Source organism: Panthera pardus, unplaced genomic scaffold (genome assembly GCF_024362965.1).
Source record: "Panthera pardus isolate Hobbes unplaced genomic scaffold, ASM2436296v1 HiC_scaffold_16, whole genome shotgun sequence".
Lineage (NCBI taxonomy): Eukaryota > Metazoa > Chordata > Mammalia > Carnivora > Felidae > Panthera > Panthera pardus.
Window position 1 is genome coordinate 41,700,691 of NW_026526721.1, and position 14,130 is coordinate 41,714,820.

A 14,130-nucleotide genomic window follows, 5' to 3' on the forward strand; every position below is an offset into this window, starting at 1 on the left:
CACAAACCATGAGATCATGACCTGAGCCAAAGTCAGATACTTAACCTACTGAGCCACCAAGGTGCCCCCAAAGGTTTTGTTAAGTATAAAATTTGGGAAAAAAAAACACCTCATTTGTTGTTATCACTGTGACCAAAAATTAATATAGGATCATTAAAAATAATTTTTACTATTTAACAAACATTTTAAAAGCCATCATTCACTCAAATTAAAGCTGCATGTTTCTAAATCATCTTATATCCATATATTTAACCAGAATTATTTCTGTTTAAATCAACTGATGTTCTTAATCAGAAGTTTTGGTTTGCAATTTATAATTACTTAAAATGGTAAAATGAACAATTATTTGTTTAATAGAGACAAGACATTCTTAGGAAGACAAATTACAAAGGAATTCCTTAGGGATCAGAGTTTGGAGATCCCTGACATAAAGCATTATATCACCTTAACTGGGACTGAAATATGTGGATAACTATAATATTGGATAATATCTAGCTCCTTGTATTTTTAATTAAATCTAAAAAATGTATGTGCAAGAATATTAATGTATTGTTGGAATTGTAACATCTACCTTCCCAATGAAAATTAAAATCTCCATTAGGGTTAAAAGGTTTAATAAATTTTATGATGCCATTGTCTTTCAAATAAGAGATTTTTATTTTCAAGCCCACGCATATTCCCAGTGATGCAGAACTCAAGAAGGGACATAATAAGGAAAATCTAGAAACCTTTGAGATGATGTCTGTCCAGTAGATAAATTGCATCAAAGCTTACACCAGAGTTTATTTTCTTCTCTCATAAAGCTTGTATATACAGTCTTCTGCACAAATCATGTTGGTAAGAAAGAGCCATAGGCTAAAAGAGCTTCAGAATAAATGGGAGAAGAATTAATTTTGAGTGTCCACTTTATACCTACAGCTTTACATACAAACTTCACAATAACCTTAGGGATGGACATTACAGGTAAAGAAGAACATAGAAATTAAACCACTTGTCTAGTTTCATATCACATATAGCAGAGTCAAACATTCAGACCTACATACATATAAACCAAAATCTTGTGCTTTTTCCCTATAAATTAAACACTCAAGAGGACCTAAAAACATATCAAACCCTATTTCTGTGTAGCATATGTAAGAGCATAGAAGCCTTAAAATGTGAAATAACTTTCAAAAGTATGTTTCTAATCCTGAAAAAAGATGGAGTAGATGCACTCCTTCCTATATTCCCCCTAAGTGTAGATAAAACCCTTATGTTATATACTCACTATATGTAAGAAGGTTTGAAACCCTTCAAGAGAGAAGGAGGCAGACCATCTAGGGAGCTTAGGATGCAAGAGAGACATGCCAGTTAGTTCTCTGTGTTTTCTTTTTGCTTATATCACAAACTGAATGCTGCAGAAGTTGGCCATTTGTAAATACCAATGAGTACAACAGAAAAAGCTCAATGAAAGCTTGTTCTGTTAGCCAAACAATATGGAAAAGGGCAGCAAAGCAAACGAGAAGATGTTTAGAAATGGAATGCTCTATTCCATGGAAGCACCATGGAAAAAACAGTGGCTCCATCCCTACTCCATTCGGCAAAAGTTGAGTGGAAAGCCTAGACTTCCAGCCTTGCCTAGCTGTAACAAGGTATTTTGTTCCTTCCACCGAGGGGTGTTGTCAAAGAAGGTCTGTTGGAAACCCAGGACTTCCTCACCACCCAGCAGTAACAAACATCCCTGCCCCTCTCAGTTGGGGTGATGTGAGAAGGTCAGAAATGGGATTATGAATGTCACCATATTCTAGCAGTGAAAAGCCTTTCTCGTCAAATAAGGGGCAATAGCAAGGTGCTCCTCTCCTTCATAGCCAGGGTGGATGCCCAGTAAGGAATCTGAACCCTCACCTACATCCAGCAGTTATAAGGAACCTTTCCCCTCTATCCCAGGGTATTAACAGAAACTCGGTGTTAAACAAGGTCCACCTCTACCTGGAAGTAACAAAGAAGCTTCCTCTACTCTCCCCAACCATCATGGTTCCAGAGGAGACTTGATAAAACAGAAGATTTAAATGGGATCCTGTGCGTTGTAAGATGATATATAAAAAGCCCTGGATAATAGTGAAAGAAATCCATCACACCAAGAACCAGAAAAATGTCAGTTTGAATCAGAAAAGACAATCAATAGATACCAACACTGAGATAATAGTGATGTTGGGATTATTTAAATGTTTTCAAAGCAGCTCTTTGAAAAATACTTCAATAAGAAATTACAAACGTGTTAGGTGAAGAGGATTAAGAGGTACAAACTTCTAGTTATAAAGTAAATAAGTCACATGGCTATAAAGTATAGCATAGGGAATATACTTAATAATATTGTAATAACTGGTGACAAAAGGTAACTAGACTTATGGTGGTGATCATTTCATAAGGTTTATAAAAGTCAAACCATTATACCTGAAACACAAAACTGGATGCCAATTATACTTCAATAAAAAAAGAAATCACAAACATGCTTAAAACAAATGAAAACAAAATAAAAAGTCTTATTAAAGGAATGAAAGATATAAAGAAGAACCAAATGGAAATTTTAGGACTAAACATAAAATAACGAAAATAAAAACTCAATGTATTTGCTCAACAATAGAATGGAAAGAACAGGGGAAAGAATCAGTGAAGTTAAAGACTGAACAATAGAAATTACCCAGTCTGAACAATGGAGAGAAAATAGACTGACAAAAAGAACAGATCCTCAGAGACCCATGGGACCATAACAAAAGATCTATAATACATATCATCAGAGTCTCAGGAGAAGAAGAGACAGAAAGTGGTGTTGGAAAAGCATTTAAATAAATAATGGCTAAGGAGCTTCCAAACTTGGAAAGCAAACCAAATACCCATAAACCTACAGATTAAAGAAGCTAAGGAAACCCAAAGCAGGTTAAACCAAAGATATCTATGCCAAGACCATCAAACTTCTGAAAATGAAGACAAGAAAACAGAGCCTTGAAGAAAACAAGAGAAAAACTATATATTACTATGAGGAACTATTCAAATAACAATGGATCTCTAATTAGAAATTACAAAGAAATAGCATATCATTTTTCAGGTAATAAATGCAAAAAATAGCCATTCAACAATCCTATATATCTTTTAACACAGAGAACAAACTGAGGGTTGATGAGGGTGAGGGTATGGGGGGTGTGAGGAAAATGGGTGATGGGCATTAAAGAGGGCGCTTGTTGAGATGAGCACTGGGTGTTATATGTACGTGATGAATCACTGGATTCTACTTCTGAAGCCAAGATGACACTGTATGTTAACTAACTTGAGAAAAAAAAATAAAGTGGAAATTAAGACATTCTCAGACAAAGGAAAATGTTAGAGTTTGTCACCAGTAGACCTACCCTAAGAGAATGGCTTAAGAAAATTCCTAAAAGAGAAAGCAAATGATAAAAGAAGGAACCTTAGAATGTTAGGAATGGAGAAAAAACAATACAAAGCATAAAAATATGAATAAACATAATGGATTTTATCTTGAGCTTTCTAAATTATGTTTGATAATTAAAGAAGAAATTATGTTATCCTAATGTGTTTCTCAAGGTATAGAAGGGAGTATTAAAAACAGTTTATATTATAAATAGGTGAAGAGAAAAGAGTTTAAAAGGAGGTAAGTTTTCTATACTTCGCTCTAACTGGTAACATGTCTCTACCAGTACACTATGATAAATTATGTATGTAAATGTAATACCTAGAATAACCAAATTGATACAAATATGATAGGGAAAAGATAGGATAAAATAGGCAAAGAGGGAAAAATCATGACCTGAGGTCCCTGGGTGGGGAAAAACACATATTTTAGAACAATGCTGGGAGCATCTGACCACAGCAAATGCCCTCAGGTTTAAGGTTCCTCTTAAGAATATAACAGACACCACCTACTCCCCCTCAGATCCCCTCAGGAATTTGATAAAAGACCTGACTAAAAATAAGTAGACCATAAAACGAATGACCTACAGGGAAGGGTAAGGCCATAGACCTCCCCTCATACAATGGAAATCAGCCAATCAGGAATGGACAACCCAGCACCTAGAGCTATCAAGCCAATAAGGGTAGAACCTAAGAAGGAACAAGGGGGAAAGAAAGGGAAAGGAGGGGCAACCAAAACCTTATAAAACAAGGACCCTTGCCTATTGTCACCGGCATTCACTTTCGAATGCCCTCTCTGAAAAGAGAGCTTTCATACTATACTATTCTTCCTTCTGATCTTATACCCTAATAAACGTTTGCCTGCTACTCATTTGTGTGTCCACCTCTTCATTCTTTGAAGTGGTGAGACAACAAACCTGGGTATTAATGTAAAAAATCCTGGAACACAAAGAAATACACTCAAAAACACTAAAGATAAATCAAAGGGAATTCTAAATAAATATTCAGGTAACTATTGATACACACAACAACTTAGATTTCATGGACAATCTGTCCAGTGGGGGGTCGGGGGCAGGGGGGAACAATCTAAAACATGACAGATTTGATTTGATTTGATTTGATTTATGTAAAATTTCTGAAATGACAAAATTTTTTTTTCAATATATGAAATTTATTGTCAAATTGGTTTCCATACAACACCCAGTGCTCATCCCAAAAGGTGCCCTCCTCAATACCCATCAGAAATGACAAAATTTCAAGCTAGATAACGGATCAGTATTTTCTAGGGGTTGGGAATTGTAGGCTGAGAAGTGTGGGCGCTATTATATACAGGTGGTGTGAGAGGGATGTTTGTGGTGAGGCAGTAAGTCTGTATCTTGAGTGTAGTGGCAGTTATATGATTCTACACATGTGATAGAATGATGAAACACACATTGTACCAATATCACTTTCATGGTTTTGATATTACACTGTAGTTGCACAAGATAAAACCTTTGGGGAAAACCAAAGAGTATCCAATATCTGCCTATAATATCTTTACAATTTCCTGTGAATCTATTTTTCAATAAACATTAGCAAATACATAGATAATGGCAGAACTTGATTCTGTGTAGGTTAAAAAAATTCCCTGATAATAGCAATTAAACGCAGAGGCTGGTAGTCATAATATTGGGAAACAAGGTGGCCATATTTTCTTGGAAATCTATCTCTGGTAGATAGCATAGATAACAGAAAAACAAACAAAAAATACAAACAAACAAACAAACAAAAACTTGATTAGGCCATCAAGGATGGAACTCTATCGAAATACAAGCCAGGCTACACCTGAGAACACATCTATCTCAAGGCAAATATTTCTGAGGAAGTTGTAGACTTTGTTCTCATTCTTGAAAAATCAAGATCAATTCTTATTCTATGATCTTTTCAACAAAACTACTTGGTAAAGTGACATTTATAAAATCTGTGGCGTTTGATGCATTGCTTCCTTCAATGAGTGTTACACATCTCAAAAGGAATACGTTGAACAATTTCCAGGTTCTTATTGACATGCCATTACATCTAATGACTCACATGAATCATCAAAGAGGGCTAAGTTTGGGAGGTGAACCTTTCACATGCTCTCTTTTAAAAATGTAAAGAACCCTGCAATACTGGAATAAATCTTTAAAATATACTTAAAACTCTTTAAAGACAATTTTGGCTTCTCAAGTGAGACTAAGTAGGTGATTCTGGTGGTCTTGAACATGAAAAGAGGAAATAAAAACACGAGCTAATATCATGATTATTTTTTAGTGTTTACATGGCTATCTAATTGATTTTATATAATAGAATGTCAAAATCTTGCCAAGTTTTCAGAATCAGCTGTTTTTTACAAGATTTTGTCAATAGTCATTGTTACTTGAAAATTTTGTAGCTTTCTTGTCCATTTTTATAAAGTTTTCTCTCAAATTATTTTTATATGACAGATATATCACATATATTAACTTGGGAAATATTGGAAGTATGTTATAAAACACAATTTGATATTTTGATCTGAAGAGTTAGTGATATTTACTAAGAAAATCTATGAATAGAAAACTTTTAGTTTTATTGGAATGATGCAATTCTACACATATTGACCTATTTTTTTTTTAATTTGTGAGAGAGAGGGCACACAGGGGAGGGCCAGAGAGAGAATATTAAATAATCTCCATGCCCAGTGAGGAGCCTGATGCAAGGCTCAATCTCGCTACCATGAGATGATGCTAAATCAAGAGTCAGGTGCCCTGACTGAACCACCCAGGTGCCCTGACCTAAGCTATTTTAATCTTCATAGAGAACATAGCTGGAATATAGTAGATACCTAATAAGTATTAATGAATAGGTATGTTCTTGTGAGAAAAATAAACAAGATGAGTAAAAAGAACTTCAAAAATGAAATGAAAAAGAATTTATAAACATGTAACCATGCTATATTTTTGAGCAAAATATACATTGCCTATATGTGTGTGTATGCATGCATCTGAAATATATGATACAGTATTACTATTCAGTGAACCATCAATATTGTGTTAAAATTAACCTCCAGAAGAACATTTAAAAAATGAGTGCATCCGTAATCTTCCTTAATCTCAAAGAAAAATAACCCAAAAGGAAAATATTTAGTAAGTCAGAAATAGACTTACCACATAATATCTCTTCTCTTTTGTGTGTAATTGTTGAACAGATTTCACTTTTTCTTGTTAGTAACATAAGAGATAACGAGTGTATCTAGCATAAGCATTGTCTGTATAAGAAAAAAACTACATCCTAGTTAATGCCAAATTCTAGGAATTATACACCATTCTCTCTGAGTCTATTACAGAACCATTTCATGGAATGGCAAATACTTATTACATTCATCAAAATTCCCAGCACCCTCAGACAAAACTCTCTTCAAAGCTTAATCATGGCCTCAAAATTCTTCTTAATACACTCTAAGAAACTATTGACATTGGAATATATAAATATGATCTTCATAATTGAGATCATGCTTTTTTTGAGCAACATTCTAAAGCCATTCTCTAATGTCTAAGTCCTGCTGATTAATGGGTCTGAAATGGTTATAAGAATTCTACACTCTTACAACATATAATAATGCAATTTGTATCTAAATGTGAAGGAATTTCTCTACATTTCTGCTTACAACATTGAGATATAACACATGCATCCCATATGATGTAGCAATTCTATCTCTAGTTATCCCACTTGAGAAAACTTCTCACAGGTGTCTACAAAAAGCATATATAAGATGATTTACAGTAATATTTATTGGTAATAAAAATAGAACCAATTAGCATGAATCAATAAGAAAGTGGATAAATTTCAGTATATTTGGAAATTTCAGTATAAGTGGAAAGCAAGCATTTAAAATCAATGAACTAGTACTTTCTACATTCATTATTCATTCATTCAACAAATGTTCTTTCAGCATTTTTCTCACCCATTTCATCTTGAGTCAGATGCTCTCCAGTCTTATTCCATCAAGCTGGCATGTTATTATTATTTTTTTCTTACTACTGTGCCTGCAGTCCAAATAGTTGTTATCGGACTTGTTACTTGTTACTCCTCTTGCAAAATAAGAAATGGATCAGCAGTTTATTGGTCAATATATTTTTGTTTTTGGTTAAGAGACAAGAGTAACAAAGACATATACACTTAATAACTGATTTCCTTTACTTAACATCCAAGGAACAACTCTCTTTGTGCACAGCTTATCCACTATCTTTCTCAATATGAAAAATGCATTTGCCATTTTCTTTCTCCAGGATGGGAATCAAAAATCAAACCCCATGCAAACTTCTCATATGTAACAAGTCAAATTTTAAAAAATCTAAACAAATATAATTTCATAGTAGCTTAAATTGTGCTTAGAAGAAACATTTAGTTGTTAAACAATATTTAGTAATATTAAGTGTTATTAGGTTATCTGTTGAAATAATATAAATGAAAGGGAAGGTGAAATAGTTATTGTTTCTAGAGATGATTTTCATTTTTTATTTTATTCGCTGAATCCGGAAATGATATATTTAATGCTGCCCTCTTTTTGCTTCTTCCCCCTATTTCTCATGATAATTCATCATAATCATCTGTGGGAGAAAGTCATAATATTGTCATCAATGCCATTTTGAATGACAACTTATCCTAATAGCATGTCTTTACTACTTCCTGATTTCCTGTTAGGTTTTCAGCTCCAAGTTTGCTCTTAAACTTATGTTTGCATTCATTGTCTCAACTGACATTATTTGAAGTGTAATTTTCTTCAACCAATTTCTTCTATATTTCTTTACAGTTACTGGATAGAACATTCTTGTGAGCAGAGGTTTTGCTTTACTTAATTCTGTAACTTGCCATGGAAATTGGCATTGAATCTGACAACCAGAAAATAATTACTAATTATTTCTCAAAGAAATGAATAAATAGATAATGTTCACACTTTCTGAGCTCATTTGGCTGTCTTTGCCTAATAAAATTACATTTCTATTGTAATTTAGCAGATTTTAATCATTATTGGAGTAGAACAGATGTCTGTTCTGGTGGCATTCTTTTATTTTTCATTAATCATGGTGGCTTTAAATTAATATTTTAATTCCTCTGAAGTTTTTAAGCAAGCAGGAATTAAAACATGTTAATAGTTATTTTTATAAAAAGCAGAAGAGATTACATCCTGAGTTACTAAATAACTTAGGACTGTGTCCCAAGTAATTTAAATATGACTTTCATCTACTTGTATATACATTTGTTATTTTACTTAATATGTGTCATTTTCCATTTTTAGTGTGGGATTTATACACATGATAACATTTTACTTATGGAAGCCATCTTCTTTTTTTTTTTTATTTTTTTTTAACGTTTATTTATTTTTGAGACAGAGAGAGACAGAGCATGAACGGGGGAGGGTCAGAGAGAGGGAGACACAGAATCTGAAACAGGCTCCAGGCTCTGAGCTGTCAGCACAGAGCCCGACGCGGGGCTCGAACTCACGGACCGCGAGATCATGACCTGAGCGGAAGTCGGTGCTTAACCGACTGAGCCACCCAGGCGCCCTGGCCATCCTCTTAACAGTTCGTTTCAGGTGTATTTCTCATGGACTAGTGCAAGCAATAACATTTCTGTGATGGATCACATAATCAATTTTCTAAATGTATCAGGTTAAAAAAAAATTCAGGAGTACAACTCTTTTCAGAATTATTTAAACATTACTCAAGACAAAATAATATTTTACCTTTTTCCAGCTCTACTGAGATCTAATTGACACATAACATTGTGTCAGTTTATGCGGTACAGTCTGAAGGCTTGATACACTGAAATACTGCAAAATGGTTGAAGTTAGTTAACACCTCCATCATATCCCATAATTGCAATTTCTTTTCTTGTAAAGAGGACACTTAAGATCTACTCTCTTAGCAACTTTCAATTATATCATAATATAAATATAATTATATATTTCTGTGTAATTTAATAATATAGAACATATATACTACTATATACAATACGGTATTTTTATCTGTAGTCACCATCCTGTACATTAGATCCCTAGAACTCATTCATCTTATAATGGGAAGTTTGTATCCCTTGACCAACATCTCCCCATTTCCCCCACACACAGTCCCTGGCAACCATCACTCTACTCTTTGTTTCATGAGTTCATCATTTTAGATTCCATGTATAAGTGACATCAAACAGTATTTGTCTGCCTCTAACTTCATTATTTAGCATGATGCCTTCAAGGTCCATTCAGGTTGTCACAAATGGCAAGATTTCCTTCTTTTTCGTGGTTGAATAATGTTCCATTGGATATATTTACCACATCTTCTTTATTGATTCATATGTGGATGGACACTTCGGTTGTTTCCTTATTTTGGCTATAGTGAATAATGTTGCAATGAATTTGGAAGTTACGATAGCCATTGGAGAACTTGATTTCATTTCCTTTGGATATATACCCAGAACGGGATGGCTGGATTATATGGTAAGTTCTGTCTTTAATTTTTCTAGGAACCTCTATACTGTTTTCATAACAACTGTGCCAATTTATATCCCCACCAAGAGTGCACAAGGTTTTCTTTTCTCCACATTCTTGAAAACACCTGTTATCTCTTATCTTTTGGTAATGGCCATTGTGACAAGTGTGAGATGATTTCTCATTGTGGCTTTGCACTTCCCTGATGACTAGTGAAGTTAAACATCTTTTCCCATACCTATTGGTCATTTGCATGTCACTTCTTCTTCTCTCTTTTTTTTTTTTCATGTGTTCTTTGAAGAAACATCTATTCACTTCCTCCGCCATTGTTTAATCAGATTTTTTTTATTGATTTGTATAAGTTCCTTTTGTATTTTGGATACTAACCAAATTGTCAGTTGGTTTGCAATTACTATCTCCCATTCCATAAGATGCCTTCTTCATTTTGTTGTTTCTTTTGATCTGCAGAAACTTTTTAGTTTGAGTAGTTTGATTTTTACTTTTGTGACTTGTGCTTTTGGTGTTATACCCCAAAAATCGTTGCCAAGGGTAATGTCAAGAAGCTTTTTACCTTCCAAAAGTTTTATAGTTTCAGGTCTTTTGTTTAAGTCTTAGTACATTCTAGTTAATTTTTGTGAGTGGTGTGGAATAAAATTCCAATTACATTCTTCTGCATGTGATTATCCAGTTTTCCCAACACTGTTTATTAAAGAGACTATCCTTTCCCCGTGGAATATTCTTGGCTTTCTTGTCAAATGTTAGTTGATGTCATATGCAAGTGTTTATTTCTGGGTTCCCAATTCTGTTCCATTGGTCTATGGGTCTGTTTTTATGCCAGCACTATACTATTTTTATTACTATAGCTTTGTAATATGCTTTGAAATCAGGTAATGTAATTCCTCCAGCTTTGTTCTTCTTTCTCAAGATTACTTTGGCTTCTTGGAGTTTTTGTGGTTCCATACAAATTTTAGGGTTGTTTGTTCTATTTCTGTGAAAAAAAAAAACCTTGGAGTTTTTTTGATAAGGATTGAATCTATAGGTGGGTTTGGATAGTGTAGACATTTTAATAACGTTAATTCTTCTGATCAATAAATACAGGATATCTTTCTATTTATTTGTGCTTTCTTCAATTTCTTCCAACAGTCTTATACTTTTCAGTGTATGGATCTTTCCCCTCATTGTTTAAATTTATTCCAAAATATTTCATTACTTCTGATGCCATTGTGAATAAGATTGTCTTATTTCTTTTTCAGATATTTCGATGTTAGTGTATAACACTGATTTCTGCATGCTGATTTTATATTTTGCAGCTTTACTAAATTTGTTTATTAATTCTAATAGTTTTTTTGTAGTGGCTTTAGGATTTTCTCTATACATGATCATATCATCTGCAAACAGATAATTTTACTTCTTCTTTATTAATTTTTTTTTCTTTTTCTTGCTTGCTTGCTCTAGCTAGGACTTCCAGTACTATGTTAAATAGAAGCAGTGAAAGTGGAACGCTTGTCATGTTTCTGATTTTAGAAGGAAAGTCATCAATTTTTCATATGGTATCAGCTGGGGGCTTATCACTTATGAATTTTATTATGCTGAGGTAAATTCTTTCTATACCTAATTTGTTGAGAAATTTTATCAAGAAAAGGTGTATTTTGTCAAACACTTTTTCTCCAATCATTGGGATTATCATGTGATTTTTTTGTTTTATTTATTAATGTAGTGTATCACAAATGATTTGTGTATGTTGAACCATCCATGCATCACATCACCATAAATCCCATTTGATTATCTTGTATAATCCTTTTAATATGCTGTTAAATTTGTCTTTCTAATATTTTGTTGAGAAGTTTTGCATCTGTATACCTATAGTCATCTGGAATATTGGCCTGTAGTTTTCTTTCTTTGTATGGTCTTTATCTGGCTTTGGTATCAGTGTTATGCTGCCTTTATCAGTGAGTTTGAGAGTGTCCCTTCCTCTTCAATTTTTTGTAAGAGTTTGAGAAACATTGGTATTCATTCTTTAAATGTTTGGTAGAATTGAGGAGGGAAACCATCTGCTCTGCCTTTCTTTTCTTTTCTTTTCTTTTCTTTTCTTTTCTTTTCTTTTCTTTTCTTTTTTCCTTAGATGTTTTTTGATTAGTGATCCAGTCTCCTCATTAGTCTATTCAGATTTTCTATTTCTTCATGATTCAATCCTGGTATATTGTATGCGTCTAGGAATTTATCCGCCCTTCTAGGTAATGCAGCTTGTTTATGTATAATTGTTCACAGTTGTCTCTTACTACTGGAACTTCTCTCCTGGACTCCTGAGGTTCCACAGCAGCTCACTGTGCTGCCATCATGTGACCAAGAGAAGCTGGAGCTGGTCCACAGGGCAATGGAGGGTCCACTGCCAGTACTAAGGTCTCTATGTTTATTACCTGATGCCCAGTTGAGTGAAACTCCTCCTAGGCAACTTGGCGGTCAGCGCTGAATCCCATAGCTCCTACAAAGGCATTTTTGTTTAGGGATGAATACCGAATTGTTGTTATTGAGAGGGGATGTCTCATTCGGCCATCTTACGGTACTCTTACAAAATATTATTTTTAAATAATGTGTTAATTAAATTGCAAACAATATTCTCAGCAAACAAAAGTTGTTAACCCCTCAGTTTTCCTACACCTAAATTAAGTCAAGTATTAAATCCTTTTCTGTATGTTATTTAACATGAATTTTATAATAATTATGTGAAGTAGATGATAATATCCAATTTTACATAAGAGAAAATAGTGACTTTAAGAGAAGTTAACTAACATTTCAAGCCCCTCTTTATATGTGAAAATTAAAAAATAAATGAAAGCACAGGACAAGAAAATCAAGACCTCAAGGAAGAAACATACATAAATTATTTAAATGTTCCAAATAATGTGTTCATTCCATATTCTATACCATGTAGCCTTGATGATAATATACTAAAATTTTTAAACTGTTATTTATTTATTTTTGCTGAGTGGCTAAAACATACCAAAGTGGTGAAATAAACTTTAGAAAGTAATAGTCAGCTCAATTTATTCAAAAAATAATTAAAAGATTAACAGAACATTTATTTCCCTCAGGTTGGCATGATTTCATCTCTGCCTTTCATTTCTATTCTCATCCTGATGATCAATCATGTTATGCACTGCGACCTGTCAAAATGTGCTACATTAGCAAATCTGGAATGCTTTGCTCATCTTTCCCTCAAAGCCCACACATTTTAATAGGACAAGTGAACTCATATTGGTATTTGGAAAGAAATAAAAGCAGAGACTAAATCAAGATCATCTTACTTTGATAGTCTTTATGATTTTTTTTTCTATTGGTTAAGAAGTGTTTGGTGATCATGGTAAATGCTTTATTCAATGAGAAATTTTCAGCATTCTCTTTGGAAACATGTGTTACTATTTTAACCAAAATAGGAGGAAATGTACATCTTCTATTATGTAAATCTTATAATGACTTACAGTATTGTAGAATAAACAACTGATGTAAACTCCTCTTTGGTTAGGAAGATATAGTTTCTCTCATTTGATAATTCTATCTACAGTTAAATTCCTTCAAGTTAATTCCTTTCATATTAACAATTCATTTTACTTCTTCAAGGATTAGTACTTTCAACTAATGAAAGAATGGCACAAACCCCCCAAATGACACAATTTTATTAGATACCCAAAAGGAATAACACCAAAATGTTATTTTAATCACTTTGAGTATCTGCCAAGATTATCTGTTAAACTACTTTTTCTCTTTAAAAATTTGTTTTATTAAGGTTAAATTGACATATAACATTATATTAGTTTCAGGTGTACAGCGTAGTGATTCAATATTTGTATATATTGCAAAATCATTAACACAATAAATTTACTTAATATCCATTACCACAGTTACAAAGAAAATGTTTCTATCTACTTTCTTGGCAACTTTCAAGTCTGCAGCATGGTATTATTAACTATAGTCACCATGCCGTACGTTACATTATTGTAACTTACTTATTTGATAACTGGAAGTTTCTACCTTTGATCCACTTTACCCATTTCACCCATCACCTACTCATTATCTCTGGTATCCACCAACCTGTTTTTTGTATCTATGAGTTTGATTTTTCCTTGTTGTTGTTGTTGGAATTCCACACATAAGTGAGATTATACAATATTTGTTAGGCCATTTATAGCAACTGGGCTGCATTCTGCTACAAGTAGCAAAAGACCTAACCAAATATAACTTAGAAA